This window comes from Eptatretus burgeri, chromosome 12, assembly GCF_056783735.1.
Source record: "Eptatretus burgeri isolate ZD-2024b chromosome 12, Ebu_testis_v1, whole genome shotgun sequence".
In the NCBI taxonomy this organism is placed as follows: Eukaryota; Metazoa; Chordata; class Myxini; order Myxiniformes; family Myxinidae; genus Eptatretus; species Eptatretus burgeri.
In genome coordinates, this window is record NC_140972.1 from 25,231,262 (window position 1) to 25,245,533 (window position 14,272).

Below are 14,272 nucleotides of genomic sequence, written 5' to 3' on the forward strand. Positions count from 1 at the left end.
AATCGTGTGACAAACAGACAGACATACAGACAAACACAGACAAATGCTGCTGACCAACATACTTGGCAAAAAAAAAATTTCGCCAAATCACAAACAGACAGACAGACAGACAGGTGTGAAAACATAACCACCATCTACCTTCGGTGGTGAAGGTAAATATATAAAAGTACATGGAAGGAGCACACAAACAACAACAACAACAACAACAACAACAACAACAACAACAACAACGTGTTATAAAAGATCCTGTTTTTGGAGTGTTTCACTTCATTTTACATCCTCAGTGACACTCACAAATAGACATGCAATATGTTTGTGAAGTACGACATGCTGTCTTTTGATTAAATCTGTCAGCGATGCGATGGGTAGGCACACCTAGTGTGTTTGAAATTGTCCCACACCTGAAAGTATTCGTGAGGGTCAAAAACTGTTTGTCATTAAATGTGATTAAAATACAATCATCTAAAAGTAGTTCAAGAAATGAAGATGGATGGCCAACCCAAAAGTTAAGTTTAGCCAACCAGGTGTTGCTAATTTGGTGAGTTGACCAGCTACGTGATTTGCTGATACAGCTACTAAATTGGTTCATTTTTGGTTGTTTTTTTTTTCTAGGCTGCAGGGAACCTGCACATGCCCCCCCCCTACCCCCCAAGACTGCTACAGGAAGAATGAAGATGACACATATTGGGCGGGAATGAAGGAAGAACAAAATATGCAAGAAGAATATGGAGCTGAAAAAGCAATGCAGGGAGAGGTGAGATGGTGCCAGAAATAAGCAGGAGATAGAATTCAGCAAGCAGAGGGTAAAAAATTTCAAGATTACTGAAAGAAAAGGCGAGACAATCTGAAATGGCATCTACAACCCCATTAAATGCACCCTCGACAGCATTTTCTTCGAAACAGTTGTGTGGAGAAGCCATGAGAAGAGCAGACAGTGCATTGACAATCACTCCAAGAAGGAAAACAGCTGTTGTGAAGAAATAAGCACATAATTCTGGACTTCTAATATAGCTGGAGCTCAAAAATACTGTGACTCTTCAATCTACATTCATGCCTGGAGAAAGTTATCCAGCAGTCCTATGGAAGTGATGCAATTCCCTGCCAGCTTCCAGGACGGAAGGATTTTGTTACTGTCTTGAACATTAGAAAGAAGGAAAGGTTCCAAAATGAGATCCTGCTGACAACTGTCCTAGAAGCTTTCAAACAGTTCACATATTGAAATACAGATGTTAAGATTGGAGAAGTCAACATTTGCAAGCTTGCGACCCAAACGTACATCACCTGTGTCCGAGAAGGATTACCACGTGTGTTGCTGTTCTTCCCATGAAAACATTGACATGCTACTAGATGGAGTGAGGAAAGTGTGATTTTCAGGAAAGCGTGGTTTTTCTATGGACCAGTCCCACTTGATGGTTGTGCAGACTTTAAAATGCAGAATATCAAATATATTCAATCTTCATTTGTACATATTCAGAAGCAGTAGAGGCAATGACTTGCCCAAGACATTCAAGCGACAATTAAAAGTTATTACCGTTTCGTTTTAAAATATTCACAAGGACTTACCTCAAAGCGTTCAGTAATAATAACAGGGTCAGGTGTTAGTTCAGGTATAAAGCTAGCTTGGGATTTGTCAATTATTGTGCTACTGACAGGTAGTCTGTGTGCTGTATATGCCAAACTCAGTCAGACATGTTGTGGCATTTGGTTTCTGTTGCTGATCTAAATTACTTATGGTCTATGAACGATCAGCCAGAACTTTGCTCAAGATAAGCAGGCCAGTGTTTAGTTGGACTTCTTTACAGCCACATATTTCTGCTTGTCATAATTGTACACTGTTTATGCCTACGCCAATTTAAGAAGCTGATAATCGGTGAAAAGATGTTCTTTTGAATCAAGTTCATTCCTTTTATTTCAGGCAATTCACAGGTGTTGCTTCAGTGATATTTCCCAATTATTAAAAAAAAATTATTTCAATAAACCATTTCATTTTGTTATCCCAAGCAAGCAACCATAACCATAAGCCAACACCAGGCTGCCCGTGAGCTAAATGCTACCCAATCAGCACACTGCTGCAGGCCAAGTGATATCCTGTTTTTTTTTTTTAAACTGCTTCTAACAAAGGGAATTGCTCTTCTTTGAGGCGCTGAAAGGAGGGCATACCGTGATGCGACCTTGAAACTTTGCTCTCGCAAGGTCCCTGCTTGGTTTGACATGGAAGAACGAGACAAGACACCTTAACCTGTCCCGGACACTGCAGGTCACAATACCATCTTCCAGCAGTACACAAACAAACATGATCAATTATCCCTATACATAGGTCCTTAATACAGAGAGAAAAATCCTATAAACTCCGCGAACACAAATGGGGATATATTCCTTAATCGTAACTGACCTCTCCTCTCCCCCTCCCGACCTCACCCCATTTCCCATGAATGTAATAATATGTGCAAGCTGCCTAAGCAGAACCCAAACAGATCACTCTATAGATGAAAATAAACTTCCTCAAAATCTTGCAATCCAAGAGATTCAAATCACATGAAGTCTTGGTTTGTCCTTTGCCGGCTTTATAGTGTTCTTAATAATCCATGTAGACGTGTACCGAAGTCTTCTAACTTCCCTGTCCTCCATGCATTCTCTGTCCAAGCTTCCAATTCAAGAACCTTAAACAGTGGAGAAAAAAGGTCTTTGAATTATACTGTCTCCATACATATATTGAGCCATCAATCTCACGAAGGCATAATTGCCGCGAGTATATTCTAAATCATACGGCCGGGTAGACAAACAGCTGTAAAGTCTACATCATTTCACTTGCTGAGCAACTGTATTCTGGTTGATCTGATGTACTCAGGAGAAGGTGCAGGATATTTGGACCTCCAAATCACATAATCGGTACGGAATTGTTTATTTCTGTTTGTACATTCACATCCTAGCCTCAGTTAATATATCAGACTGTAATGACAAATGGACATATTTTAAAGTGCATACAATATTTGTAAACATATCTGGCATGATGCGGACAATGGGTTAGAATTATATTTCTGGAAAAATAAATTAATTGTTATGAAATTTTTGATTGTTTCATTTTTTTTTTGGACACATGAGCTTCCGTTCCCTTTTCCTCTGTCTTTCCCTCTTCAAAAGTCTGGAACCCACTCTGCCAAAGAAAAATGTGTATTCGTTTTTGACATGGAAATATGCCAATTTCCCTCATTTTATCGTAATAAAGAAAGAGAGGAAGAACAACTTTTTGACAATGTGTAGACCAGAGACAAACTACAACAGATAATTTTATAAGAAATTTAAGAGTATTTTTTTTCTTTTTAATTGAAAGGTGTGCATAATGTGCATTCAGATGCCAGAAAGCAATGTTCCTATCTTTGTTCATTTTTATCGACCACAAATAGAATAGGTGGCTTTGAGGTCCAGCTTTGCGGCTCAGGGACACTTAATGTAGCCTCTTAAACATTTACTTGTAAGGTACTTCAGATAGCATTCTGGTGCTCCATTTCAGATGCAAAACTATTCAATGACTCCTGTTTAGTAAAAGATTACACAAACTCAATTTGGTTTCGATTAGGCTTGTCAGATATTTTCTCTAATCCAAGAAAACATTCCTGAAGTTGTCTTGACTGCATGGACTGGATCTCTCCAGTCCATGCAACTAGTTGAGACAACTTCAAAAGCCTTACACTCATGTATGTTTTTAGGGGGTTTTTTTGCCCTCTATTTCTCTTTCTCATTCTCCCTCTCACGATTCATTCGTCAATGTAGTGTGATGATGCTCGTGTAATTGGAAGCAATTGGTCATATTTTTATTATAAAATGACATTGCTACAGCAAAAGACAATTATTCCAGGAAGGATCTACATACACTACCCAAACAAAACTCATGGGAAACCAACTTCCATTTATGAGAATTTCCAACAAGTGGGATGATTTGCATAACCACAACTACTATAAACAGCCTATAAATATTCATAAAGCAGCTTTCTTGCTCAGTTTCACAGCATCAGCTACCAGAGGAAGAAATCAATCGAGTCGTGACGATAAATGATAATTGGCTGATAGAGTGAGCATCTCCATTAGGATGATTTGAACTATTTAGCTATCCCTAAGTCAACTGTAGGAAATATCATCAAGAAGTGGAAGATCATATAGGCAAGATCATCTCTGAGGATTGCTCAAGCAGATGATCAAAAATCATTTCAAGAGGGAAGCGACCCCTTCAACAGACTGTTAGACATCACAAACATGACACTCAACAAAGCAATCCTCCGTAACCTGATGAAAGGGTTTGAGGAATCATTGTGATGTTCAGCAGGCACCAGCACTGTTCGATAAGATTTACATTAAATGGAGTACCATCCACGAGTAGCTGCACAGAGACCTTCTATCAATAATCCCCAGAATCTTCACTGTTGATAATAATCCAGAATTGGTGATGTAATGATTAAAGGGTTTGCTCCAAGTCTGGGTTAGGGTGGAGTCCCTTTGCACGAGGAGTAGCAACAACTTGCAATTTGGTGCCATTTTGTTTCCATCTATCGAGGAACACCAAACTTGTGCCCATTGTGTGTGAAGCGTAATGTGTCCGTTTTCTCATCAAGGTGTCTTTCTCTGTACCCAAAAGGAAAAATATATCACTTAATGCTTTTTTTTTTCATTCTTCCAATGCACCAGGATACAATCAGACAGGATTGATTTTCCCTTGAAACATATCTCAGAAAATGTGACAAAATGAAGTGTAATGTATGAGTAAAGGTTCACACTGATGAGTGCCTAATTTGAGATGTACAGAGCGTGTGAGTAGAAGAAACACACAAGGTAGTGCCAGAATGCAGAAATTTGAAAGAATTGGAAGAAGGAAAATGAAAGACAGAAATGGAGGGACTGTAGAGAATTTGAAACTTGCATAACATTGTCAGTGAAAAAAAGAGAAAGAGCTCGAGAAGATTGATTGAATGATCAATTGTGTGCTCTGCCGGAAGAGCAGGTCCTTGGCTGCTTGGCGATAGTGATACTGGGTTGGTTTGCCATTGTTTTCCCAGCAGTTAGTCATGGCAGGAATTGGAATTTGTTCACGGTGCCATCCATACCTCATCTACTCTTGGCAAAGGACAATGTGGGAAATTTAGTGTTCACCAACTAATGCTCGCAGACAGGACTCCGAGCTTAATGTCCAATTGAGGGACTGCACACACAATGATGTGAATCACTCTGCCTGTGAAACACAAGGATAACAGTTTATAGCTGGGTTGGGATTTGAACTCAGACAAAGCAACTTAGAGGCAAGTGTGTGTACCTCTAAGCCACGCCGCCAGCCCCTTAATAATATATGTTCAGGAAAAGTTTTTCTTTACAATCGAACGGAACAGGAAAGAATAAATTTTGAAAGAACAAAGAATGAATAAAATAGGGCTGCATTAAAATTGAGATGAGCCACAAGTGAAGGAGTTATTTTTTTTTCAACTCTTCAATTCTTTAAATATATGTACTGTACCATTGAAAACCTGCATTTGCAGGTAATCCTTCACATGTGCTGAAAACATGCAATTTTATGTAATACTTCATTCTTTTCTATCTTCATTAAATTTCTCATCTTCCATGGTTTTCCTTTTCCCACCGTTCATTAATATGCCTTTTCCTCCCTTTTCGTTGTCTCCCTTTTTCTCTCACTCTTATGATTCATCCAAGTTGTTTGGAGGCAACAAACCTTCAATATAATGGTCTATGAACGGTTTTGCTTCAAGGTGAGGCCGAATGCAAATGGATCCTGAATTAATTTGGAATTAACCATTTCATGGACCATGACATGTAGTTAACAAATGTCAACTACTACACTAACACCAATTCAAATAAATAAATAAACAAACACGTTACAGACACACAAGTGATGTGTTTACTTATAAGCAATTTTTCCAGGATGTTCTTGATATTGTTGCGGTTCTCGGAACCGCATGCATCCAACATATAGTGGACCCAAGACAGTTATTCCATTAATATAAGTGTAGATAGTCCCTTCCCTTTTGTCTAGCGGGACAACAGGGGCATGCATTGCGATGATCTCATAGCGAGGTTTGCTTACATCATTTCTTCTTCATTTTATTTCTAATTTCATTCCTACTCTTCTTTTCTGATTATTCCTGAGGTAAATCTGAGCCACGTGCACCCTGCACTGTGAGATGGATCCTCAGCAAAGGCCAAGCAGGCACTGCATCCACAACCCTCCATACAAAACACAGCCTGCCAAACGCACTCACAGTGGTAATTTCCACCTGATGGTGTTTTCCACAACACAGGAAACACAGCCAGCACGACGCCCACGCTGCACGGAACGCGTACCAAGGCCGATATAAGAGAAAGGCAACCCCACACCACGTTGCGCAGGATGCAAGAGTGCAAGGCACAAGCGGCGCCTTCCTTTCAACCCATTTCTAGACTAATTATATCGATCGGGTTTCACCCCGCGCACACGATAGCAGAATTGGGCAAACGAGAGTGCTGGCCATGTGCATAATGGCGGATCTATGCGCACTGTACGGAATGTGCTCAACGGCGGACCCGTGCGCCGCTCGCGACACTTTGTTATCGTACAGAACAGGGCACAAATGGACACATCTTACTGCCTGTGCATGGGTTCGTCATAACATCGTACCTTCGGTCCTCACAGACGGCAAAGTCCGCTCGCCTCTATGGCCAGCGAAGCTGCGATCGGGCGGGGGCATGTTGTACAGCTTGGGCCACGTTGGCGCACACAGAGCGGGCACGTTGGCCAGCGCTGGTCGGGGGCGCCCGAGCGGGCGTGCGAGACCGACGCTGCTCTCAGCCAGTCATCAGGGCACGGCCCGGGTGTTCTTGCAAGGTGATTCATGGCGCGGAGTTCGGTGTGGGCGATTCGTATCATGTCGTGAGGTTGGAACAGGACATCCTTGGGGTGTAGGGTCATCTTGCCAGAAATTGAATGTTGCAGTTTACGGCCATCACGGCCGGGCTGCGCAAGGGGTTGGGGCCAATCAGAGTGCCTGATTCGGGTGACGTCACCGAGTTTCGGGGTGGCCCCCGCCCCGCGGGGCATATAAAGGTTGGAGCGGGTCTGTTCGCTCTCTCTCTGCTGCCCTGTCGCTCAAGCTGGACCTCGACTCCACCTTCTATCGTCATCGCTGGGTTCCTCCTCCTCTTCTCTGCCCACACGATGCTGACTTCACCCTCCCAACTCAAGCCCCTCCTTCATGCCCACGGTCTCAACACGAGCTGCCCAAAGCTTGAGACGATGCACCAGCTGTCCAGAGGGGGGGGGGTATTGCGCCATGGAGCACTCCCCCCAAACGTATTGGCGTGTTCGGGTACCGCGTATCAGTTATACAAAGGTACCGAGAGACCGTAGCCTCAACTCCTCTCCTGTCTTTCGTCAATCCCTCTTCATCGGGTTTTATGTGTCTGTGTGTGCGTGTGTGTGTGTCCTGGTGCCTGTCTATGTAAGTTAGCCTGCAGAAGATCGTTATTATTATTTTCGGGTTAGGTCTGCTCTGTGTCCGCTTTTATAAGTTGCTTGTTATTTGCTGCACCACACCTCTCTCCCCTATCTCTGCACAACACACCCCCAATAAATCTTGATCGTACCACATACCTCTCCTCACCCATTGTTAATAAATTATTATTAGAAATGTTCCCTGCTCGTTTTTGTCTTTTCTTCCATTGATTGAGCATGGTCGGAATCCTAGCTTAGCCGGGCCTTTATTCCCAACAACCCGTTCCTTTTAGCCGGTACGTCCTTGGCAGTGTCGCTCCGATCCGATCCGGTAAAGTGATCCGGTCTGGTAGAGTGATCCGGTTCGGACAAGGCGTACCGAGGGCGTGTTCCCTGGTAATTAAATCACGTAGTTATTTTTAGGTAACTGGATTAACTAGACAGAGGACCCTAAGTCATGTGGTTGAGTTATTGGCGTCCACGGTTGGTTAAGCGACCCGCCGGGTCATGGAATTATCCGTGTGCAATGGCCTATGATTCCAGGGAGTCTGGTGGGAGCCGATATAGCTTCCCCCACCTCGTGGTCTTCTCACCCGACCCCCGGCCCGCAACAATATGTTATAAATTATCTATAGATGTTTCCATGCTGATTTATGTCTGTTTACAAGTTATTTCCAACTGCCAACTACAATATGATTACAGCACCACACACATCCATGCACATACACGAGACTACAACTTACCTGGCACAGAAACCACCCCACAGTCAGTTTCCATCTCAAACGACAAACTTTATTTTCCATTTTTTTTCAGGGAATTTATACATTTTGAAATCCTTCTCCATTCGATTGGTTCATCCAATGACACAGCATTCCGTTATTTAAAAAAAATGATGAGCTCTCGTGTGCTTGCTTATTCAAGGAGCTATCAATGGACACAAAATGGTGCTCATGACCTACATGACCAGAAATTTCTGGAACACGTCATGTTTCTACTCCTAGTATATAGAGATTCTGGGTTAAGGTTATTACGGTTAGGGTGCAACGTAACACAATGACATCCATAAAAAGGTTTTATGTATTTATTTTACTTAATGACATCCATTAACCGGAACACCTTTGGTCCCATCCATTACGGATAAAACATGTTCTACTGTATCAGTATCTTCGGTCACAGTTAATGAGCATTGTAGATGCCAATGATGTCAAATATCTACACGGAATGGGAGGAACGTGGTTGGAGCATTGCGGAGCATTACAACTCGGAATAATACTGGAACAATAGAACAAGCAGAATCTCTCTGGGAAATATTATGGGCTTGTCCTACTAGTGAGGTTCAACTACTGGTTCACGGATGGTTGTATGTACGGTCCCACCTTTTATGGATTGCTTCAGTCACTCCTTATAGGTTAGACTATTCAAAGAAAGAGAAATTCCATTTACGTACTGTTACAGACCAGTATCGCATTTCATTGTGCTTTGGTGAAAGTTATATTGGCTGTCAAATTTCCTGTTGTTACCAATAGGAGAAAAATAGAGGAGAAAAATAAAAGGACAGTTTTCAGAAAGAAGGAAAAGGAATGGAGATGAGGAGGAGAAGGCAACGACGCTTCTCCTGAGCTGTTACACTCATTTTCAAGTGGTGCAAATCATTTTAAAACTGACATACCCAGTAAAGGAGGAATCTGGGGTCTTCCATATGCGAACCTGAGCAGTTCAGCGACTCACTTATTCCCTGACCATGACGGACCAACTTCAACCCGCTGTGCGTTGGTCTGTGGAGATTCAGATTTGCTTCTTATATCATACCGAGTGAGGTATTCTAGTCTGAACTTCCACTCGTGGAATCTACATGTCTGACATTGCACTGCTATTACCTCGGCGACTATTTCAAAGCTTGTACACTCTCATTGGCACAATTTTGGGTGATTTACACACCATTTTTGAGAAGGCACCCAGCTGATTGACTGGCGCATACTCACCAAGCTTATTCATTCCTCCAATTTTTCCTCGTCTTCAAGTAACACATTGTCCAAAACAGCTTAGAGTTCCTGTCTTCATCATCTCTGACACAACTTTATCTGTGGACTCGGGTTATTCTCCATGCTTCGGTGATATGAGGATTTCACCTTCTGAGGACTTGTAAAACGTGACTGTCCAGTCGGCTTCATCATGTGTGCACCCTCCAGACTAGATCCTTTCAACCATGCTCACCGCCAACCTTCCACCCATTCATAACATGCTGGGTTTACTGTACAAACTGCTTGCTTGAGATAAGTTGCCACATTGAGTCGGGAGTTAACCTGTAGCTGCATTGTTGTCTGTGACTGTTGTACTGATTTAATTTACTGATTCTTTGGAAAGTAATTCAGTGTTGCATTTAATTACTGTTACTGTGCTTATGGTAGACAATAGGGATTAATAAATATTCCTTACAAAGTTACCCTTCTGTCTCCTGTCATATGTTGGTTCCACCATTAAAACAATACTAAAGGGCACATCAGTGTCCTTATTTATTTTCTGCCATGACACTCTCTGGGTTACAGATGCACTCGCTACGGTGCCCTGAGGGCGACATGTGACAGTACTCTGTTCCTGACCTGAGTAAATGCTATAGTGAGGAAACTTAGCTAAATATAGCATAACAATTGTGCATTTTGTGAGGAAAGCACCAAATTTGGCACACTAGTAGCCTATCATATTATGAACAGATTTGGATATTGGGCAATCTCAAAATTTTTGATGGCAGTGGAAAATGGCTGCCACAGCCATCAGCAGCTGAATTTGAGATGGCCCAATATCCAAATCTGTTCATAATATGATAGGCTACTAGTGTGCCAAATTTGGTGCTTTCCTCACAAAATGCACAATTGTTATGCTAAGTTTCCCCACTACTACCTGTAGCCACTCCTTATAGGTTAGTATGCTCCTGATTGTTGTTAGTCCTCAGTCGTATATAATCAAAAGTCATTGTTGTCAAATGATTGGGACATAAAAATGGTGGTGGAGGAAGAGCTGTTTTAAACCGCTTCCTTAATAAAAGCTTTGTGTTTTTTTCCCAATAAAATAATTTAAGCTTTCTTTGACACATGCACATTATGTAATGACATCACGATGGCGCCCCACCCGATAACATCACCTTGAACAAATCCTGGGAGTAAGGCTTTTGGATCAAACGAAAATATTACAAGGTAGGCCAGATATTAGAAGCACGATTTTAGATGGGTTTTCATGTAAAAGCATTCTCATGGAAATTTCTGCATGCTTCAATCATACACAAATCATAGGTATCCATATCGAAAGTGGGGTTTGTTGATTTTTGTCATGTTGAGGTGTCATACGTTATGTCTGACATTCACATAAGCAAAGCGATAACAATGGCATAAGCAGATTGCATCAGTGTTCTGAATTTCCTCAGCCTCTAATGTGTTGGAAATTGGAATTGCTGTTGTACAAATCCAATTAGAATCCAGAACATCAGCTAGGCATCTCCAGGTGCTTATTTCATTGCAGGTATTTTAACATGTTTTATAATTGTGGCAAATGTGACTGATAGGGTAGGTAAAACATCATTAAAGTGCCTCAGTGAAATGAAAATAAAAAATATTTTGGACTTTGAAACAATTCATGTCTCAGAGGATTACAAAAAATGTTAAGGAATGATGTAAACATATTTTCAGCTGTTTGTAATCGTTTGTGAATTTAATGGTTATATTGCTCGAAGAGCCTTTCCTTGCAGCTATAAAATCACAACAAATCTTTGGTATGAGAAAGACTGGCACATTTCTAAGCAATAAGCAAGAGTTTACCATACCAAAGAAATGATATCTAAAATGGGGGCAAATTATATGCTACTATTAAACAGTCATCAATATATCTTCTGCACCTGACATCTTCCATTACCTCTATTGGACATTTGTCAAGGAAAGCTTTTAAAATCCTGCTCTCACTCTCTCAGTCTTTCTTTCTCTCCCTCCATGCTCAGGTTTATTCCATCCCATCTGCAGCTATCATATCCATCACCAAGGCCCTGGTATGAGAATCCTTCGGTGAGGCAGTGGTTATCAAGCAGTTTGCTTTCTCATCATGTAAAGCCTGACCGAAGACAACTTTAGGTCATTCTTAAGGCTTGCAACAAATGTGTATCCATCCTCAGAAAGCATAATCTAGCAAACCATAAAACAGAACTTTCCAACCTGTTTCTTTCATAATCATGGTTGTTCTTCATTAAGTTTGTCTTCTGCATGTCTCGCAACCCAATCACCTCCTTCAACTCAAATGGTATAAGTTGACACAGCTCGAGACAAGGCTGAATGCCTAAACTTGGTGTTTGACTTCAAAGCCCATTATGGTGGCATTTCTTCCTCTTCCTACTTACAATCCATTGACCCAATCATATATTGTATTGGTCATCTCCTTCTGACCAGCTTCAACTTTGGCCTCCAACTCGGCTTTGTCAGCCTCCAACTTGGCCCTCATTTTGGCCTTGTCGGCCTTCAATTTGACCTCCAATTTTTGGCTATCAGCCCCGATTGTTTCAAAAATGGCCGTTATTCTCCCTCTGGAGGCATTACTCCATCATGGCTGCTTTGAGGAACTGGGCTTCTGGAGGTGACTGGGCAACTGCATGTTGCTGGGCTGCTGGGGCCCATAATGAGGGTGAAATCTAGATCGGCGGTTACGGCTTCATTTTTTTATGACCATAAATCTCAGTCTTCAAAGAGCTGAGTGGCATATGGACACATTCCTAATTTTGATGTGATGTGTTGGCAAAATGCATGCACTTATGACAGTGTCATGTCGTATTTAATGTCAGTCACCATTTTGAGTCTGCGTGTGTATATATATATATATATATATATATATATATATATATATATATATATATATATATATGTATATATGTATATATATATATATATATATATATATATATATATATATATATATATGTATGTATACAGTAGTACCTCTACTTACGAATTTAATTCGTTCTGGGAGTAGTTTCGTAACCTGAAACCTTCGTAAGTAGAGACGCCTTTTGAATGTAAATGCGCTAATCCGTTCCAAGCCCCGCAAAATTCGGACATTTTTTTTTAATAAATCATAAAAATGCATCAGAACATGAAACAAATACATGTTAAAATTAGATTACCGCACAATAAACATAAAACGATTGGCACATAATGTAAAAAACAAAGAATAAAGGAAATAATAAAAATATTCATTTACCTTTTAACTGCTGTTCTCGTTACTTTTTGGCCTCTTTGTTTACTGGTCCTTATCAGCAGTGTTTTTTGCCTCGCGTTTAGTGAAGAATTGATCCAATGACGTCTGCTTTTTCCGGCTTTTAACAATCCGTCGGAAATGCGCGAGGCAGACATCGTCATAGTGCGCGATAGCCCGACTTGTGAACACTTTTTCCGGGTGATTCTTTTCAACAAATTCCGAGACTTGTTTTATTATCGTGCCGATCGTAGATATATTACGGCCATATTCTTTTGCGAGATCAATCAAACGCATCCCCTTTTCATACCTTTCTATTATCTCTTGCTTTGTTTGTATGGCCAGAAAAACTCTCTTCTTCTTTTCTCCTTGTCCACTTTTCTTCATTGCTTTCTTGGGGTCCATTGTGAATAAAAGTTACTGTAATCCACACGCGTACTGTACTGTAACACTGTCCGAGCACTTCGTAGCGGGACCATAGACTGTATACAGTATAACTATATTTACAGAGCGGGACGGGGACACGAAGAGCATGCTGGGATACACGCATACGCAAAGGGTTGCCAGGCAGATTTTAGGCGATAGCCAATGGCAGAGCAGCTACAAGTTTGTTTACGTTCGGGAAACCCTGGGAGCAGCGAAAAGCAGCGCGTACTGTACTGTATTTTTGACTTCGTATCCTGAAACGCCTTCGTAACTCGAGGCAATATTTTCCCGTTCAGGCGCTTCGTAACCTGAAACATTCATATGTAGAGATATTCATAAGTAGAGGTACCACTGTATATATATATATATATATATATATATATATATATATATATATATATATATATATATATATATATATATATATATATGCATATATATATATATATATATATATATATATATATATATATATATATATATATATATATATATATATATATATATATATGTATATACATATATATATGTATATACATATATATATATATGTATATACATATATATATATATATATATATATATATATATATATATATATATATATATATATATATATATATATATATATATATATATATATATATATATATATATATATATATATATATATATATATATATATATATATATATATATATATATATATATATATATATATATATATATATATATATATATATATATATATATATATATATATATATATATATATATATATATATATATATATATATATATATATATATATATATATATATATATATATATATATATATATATATATATATATATATATATATATATATATATATATATATATATATATATATATATATATATATATATATATATATATATATATATATATATATATATATATATATATATATATATATATATATATATATATATATATATATATATATATATATATATATATATATATATATATATATATATATATATATATATATATATATATATATATATATATATATATATATATATATATATATATATATATATATATATATATATATATATATATATATATATATATATATATATATATATATATATATATATATA